This window comes from Triticum dicoccoides, chromosome 2B, assembly GCF_002162155.2.
Source record: "Triticum dicoccoides isolate Atlit2015 ecotype Zavitan chromosome 2B, WEW_v2.0, whole genome shotgun sequence".
Lineage (NCBI taxonomy): Eukaryota > Viridiplantae > Streptophyta > Magnoliopsida > Poales > Poaceae > Triticum > Triticum dicoccoides.
This window is the reverse complement of record NC_041383.1, coordinates 437304674-437309541: the sequence shown is the minus strand read 5'-3', so window position 1 is coordinate 437309541 and position 4868 is coordinate 437304674. Positions and strand designations below refer to the sequence as shown.

The following is a 4868-nucleotide window of genomic DNA, read 5'->3' as shown; positions in this document are numbered from 1 at the left end:
TTATCATCTTGGGGTTATGCATTAGAGAGAGCCGCATTTAAAACAATAATGAGGCTAGCCAACTCGCTCCCTGGAGGCTCCCTCGATTTGGGCTTCGTGGGCCGTCCGATCTATCTTCTGGTGCGTTTGAGCCGTTGGATCTTCAGAACAGTAAAACCCAATTTTCACCTAACGGTCATTTTTGCTGACCAATTTTCACCTCCGCGTCCAATCCTACCCTCGCGTCGTCCCACCCCCACTCCAGCGGCCAGACAAACCCTAGCCCCTTTATCCACGCGCCCCAGCTGCTTGACGCCTCCCTCCCCGTCCTCCTGCATCTCCCTTCACTCCCTCGCCGGCCGCTGCCGTCGCCACTCCACCTCCCTCCTCCCGGATCAGACGCAGGTCATCGCCCTGGGGGAGCAGGGCGGCGCGGTCTTTATGACAGGGTTGCAGGGGCCGGGACTGTGAGGAGGCTAACGGCGGGTGCATGTATTGCAGGATGGAGGAGAGGCCGGTGTGGGGCGCAAGGAGCAGCAGGGACAGAACGGTGCTCGCTCGCCGAATGTTAGCCCTCGGATTAATTCGACGCTTTAATCGAGCTGACGAGCCCCATGGTTGGTTTCTCCTCCTACCTTCAGATCCACTCTTGCTCATTCTCCTTCTGTCCCCATATTTGGTTTCTCCTTTAACTCCAAATCCACTCTTGCTCATTCTCCTCTTGACACATTTGTTGCATTGTCACCTTAGTTCTAAGCAGTGATTACAAGAAAGCATTATCACGTTTGAGTGCATTTTCATACTTTCTGAAGCATTTTAATTTTATGGATATGGGCATTCAGTTGAGAACTTAGTACAATTGTGTTGCACTTGTTCAGATGATACAATTACTAGAAGTAGCAAAGGTCTAGGTTAGATTAGAGCTTGAGTTAGGAGCTATGCCTTTTTACATTCCAGATTATGCAAAGAGATTGCCATATTTTTTTCTGTTTCGGTTTAGTATATTCCCTTATATGTCCAGTTTGTTTTCCGAAGAACAAAATATAAATGTTCATGTTGTAACGAATGGATATGAATTGACGCCATCGTCATGTCATGTAAATTAATTGCAGAGCAGATCTATATTTTTGTTGGCACTAAAAGTGAAAACGAATTTGGGACCAAAACTTTTCAAATAGCTCTGAATATAAATTGTGACCTTGTGCTGTCTGGGGTGGAGCTACAAGGGGTGAGACACGGATAACAATACGAGAAGGAGCATGCCATCGAGGAGTGCAAGCAGCGGGACTCCTCCGCAATGGGGTATGGCTGCAGGGGAGGGGACGCGGCCAACGACACGAAGAAGGAGCAGGTCGTCGAGGACTACAAGCAGCAGGGTAAGATGTGTATATTTTCAAATGATCTTGACTGTTTTGCAACATTTATTGCATTTCCAAGGACGATCGTTTTGCTTATTTATTATTTGCTATGTTCTATGAAGATTATTTTTGGCCCATACAGTTTCCTTTGACTAGAAGTCTGAAACTGAAGATAGGGTATTGTTTTGGTTCTGAGTGGCCGGAGATATTGTGGCTTGATGTCCCTAGAGCAGTCGGACCCTTCCAAGATAGGTGAGCCTGATTTCTTCTGAACTCTTGCACCACAGTACATGAAAAGGAATATGTCTGCCTATCAGCACCATTTCTTGAGGAGGGTTGTTGTTTCCCCTTTATTTTGTCACACCTTTCATGTGCTGGAGTTTTTCTAGGTACCTTTACATACTAGGCATCAGAGCACTTTTAGATAGTACATTAGCCCTGATGGTGCTATCTTTAATATCTATTTTTGTGCTTTTCAAATTTTCTACTACGCTATTTATAATGTTCAGGGATTATGACTTTACACATGTAATGCTGATTTGAAAACTTCCCTTGATTTGTTCCTCAAATGTTCTGAGAGAGTGTTGTGTATTAGGAAACACCTTGGATAGTTAACGTGTTGTGTCAGTTGACTAATATAAAGTTATATTTCCAGTAGAAGATCTTTGGGATTGACGTTCTGATGAGAAAGTAGCATACGGATGGATGGACATGAACTATTCAGTGTAGGTTCAAACAATTCATTCATTAATTGCAAGTTTAGCATGTCTCATTATGTCTTTTTGCTTTATACTCAGGGTCGAGCTACGCTATATTTCTTTCATTGAGGCGAGGGTGATTCCAGTAGGTGAGTGTATTTTAGACATCCGGATGTCTTGCTATGTTCAGGTGGTACCATGTCTAAATTAAGATTTCCCTTGCAGATTTTGCTTGGCGTACTCGCCTTTTTTCTTGAAGTTGGGTGTCCGTCTTCTCTACGGCAAGGTGAGCTTATCCCATTTACTTTGTTCAATCCAGAGTCAAGATTCATGTCCCCTTCACTGTCATTTCATTTGTGAGAATTTATTCCATTTGATCCATGTTGTCGGCATCCTGACAATTTATCTTTTTCTACTGATCACAATTGCTTCTGAACACACCGGCCCATCTCATTGAGGAAATTCCCCTGCTCTGCTTAATTAAAATTAATGTGAAATATGTTTCTACCAAAACTAATTACAATTTACTCTTTTTAGTTTCTACTGATTTTCACTATGAAATATTGGGGCCCAAGTAGTTTAGTTCAATTCCTGGTGGATATGACACACACATGTATCATCGATGTTATCGTAATTGATACCAACACCTTGACTGAATCGCATAGAGTAGACTACCCTGATAATTCTTGCACAGCTAAGCTATCTGCAACATAGAATAGACTGTGAGCATGCCCTGGGGACCTGTCTAAATAATTCTACACATGGACGCTGGGTATGCTTGTAATTGCAAAAGATATTAGCAGCTGCAGATTATTTGTTGAAAAATCCAACGGTGTTTCCTTATCATCAGCTTCTATTTCAGTAGTTCCAAAATGTTCTGCGATATAATATATAATGAATATGTAGCTATGTTCATGTATGTATAGCTTTGCATAATAATTTTTTGTATGGCAAAGGTTCATATGGTTGGAAGGGAAATTAGTAGCTGCACCTTGGTACCTGCTAATAATTTGTTTTACAGTGTCCCTTGATGGTTCTCCACTTCAGACACTAAAGATACTGATGATGATTTGTTTAGGATCTGGGGAGTCGGATTGTGGATTACATGTAGTGGGGAAGTAGAGAGGGGGACGAGGAAGAGGACACCGTCGGTGGCGTGCTATATCTCACTAGGCGGCAATGTGGAGAGGGTGCCTCGCATCAAGAACCCGACATGCTTTTCCGAGTGTTCGTTGAGGTGAGCCACCTGGGCAGGTCTATGGGTTGAGGTGGTTTGATAATCCTGGGTTGTTCCTCTTTTTCCTTCGTTTTTGTTTTCAAGAAATGACTTTATTTATTGGAAAATGGCAATATCGTTTACAAGTATACATGAAACAAACTATTTTTCCTACACCTCTTTGTTCTGTGTAATGGTGCTCTTGGTTGAGTGTGCCGATGAAAGAGATTCCATGCTACAGGCTAGGTAGTTTCTCAGTAACTCTTCGTGATTTACTTGCAATGTTGTACTTTGCAAAATTGTTCCTTGCAATCCTAAAATGGTTTCTAAAAACATGGGAAATTTACATTCTAAAAATTGTAGGCACACTGAATGAACCATATATATAAATTCTATTATAACAGAGGTCAGGTATATATATGCAGATTGTTATAATATGATTTTATTAGAATAGAGGTCAGGTACTGCCATGACGTAAGGAGGGTGTGACACCAAGTTTTATATATATTGTGATTTTAGTTTTCATCAATGTAGCTATTATTATTATTATCTCTTTGTAGCTTCATATAAAATCAGTACTGACATGGTCATTTTAGTAAAAATGGTAGGTGGTAGAATCATAACCTGTGACTGAGTGCCTTAAGAAGTTCTTTTCATTAATTGTTAATTAATGTAATGTTTGGGGCCAGTTTATATGCATCGTCGAAAAATATGAGTGAAATCAGTGAATATTTTGCATTGCCTTGGTGTTTGGTGTGTCATTGCATAATCCTTTTCTTTTTTGCTTCTCTTTCCAAGCAAGGACCAGGCTGGGAACATATGTTTAAAATGAAGTTCTTTCATTGCAGATCTATGCTGTCGCGGCAACACAGGCCAATACACATTCAGGAAATATGTCACCAACTTCCCCAAGGTCCCGCATCGTCTACTCAGGTTAATTCTCGGTCTACAACCTCCAAAACTTGCAGTTCTATTTTTCAAAATGGTTAAGCACTCATTGTGTCAGATTTCGGGTTCCGGCAGACCCTCAAGGTTTGAACTCTGGGGTGCGCGCGGAGATCACACCTCCTACCTACTCACGTCTCGTCGCCTCGCAAGGATCTAAACTACATGAAGAACAACACAAGGGACACGAGGTTTATACTAGTTTGGTCCACCATTGTGGTGTAATACCCTACTCTAGTTTGTGGTGTGGTGGATTGCCTCAGGGGCTGATGATGAACAATACAAAGGAAGAACTGCCTCGCGAGGAGAGGAGTTCTTGTGGAGGTGATGCCTCTTGGGAAGGATTGAATCCGGATCCCTTTCTTCTGTGGTGGATAGCCCTATTTATAGAGCGAGGCCTTGGTCCTCTTCCCAAATATTGAGCGGGAAGGGCACCAACAATTGACCATTTTGAAGGGGAACATCTAGTACACTTATCCTGGCTAAAGTCGGTCCTCGCCTGCCAAAGACTCTGATGGTGACGCCGGCTTGGGCTCCACGATGACCTCCATCCTGCCGTTCTACTAGTCTTGGTCTTGTTGCACCGAAATGGTTGCCTTTGCTTGATACTCTTGCCTGCGCTTGCCCCCTTTGTACCAAAGAGGAAACAAGGACTCGGTGCAGGCCGGCGCC

The 4868-nt window shown here is 42.8% G+C and overlaps 1 long non-coding RNA gene across 3 annotated transcripts; it reads left to right on the top strand.

The window, feature by feature from the left end:
* The first annotated feature begins 270 nt into the window (after positions 1 to 270).
* On the top strand, positions 271 to 4232 carry LOC119367804. Of its 3 annotated transcripts, XR_005176439.1 has the most exons (9): positions 271 to 384; positions 481 to 596; positions 1199 to 1355; positions 1460 to 1589; positions 1996 to 2062; positions 2135 to 2184; positions 2261 to 2321; positions 3114 to 3272; positions 4100 to 4232. It is a non-coding gene; the product is annotated as an uncharacterized LOC119367804 (long non-coding RNA). The 3 variants fall into 3 exon arrangements; XR_005176437.1 differs by having other exon boundaries at positions 271 to 596; XR_005176438.1 differs by having other exon boundaries at positions 271 to 596; positions 3057 to 3272.
* The last annotated feature ends 636 nt before the right edge of the window (positions 4233 to 4868 follow it).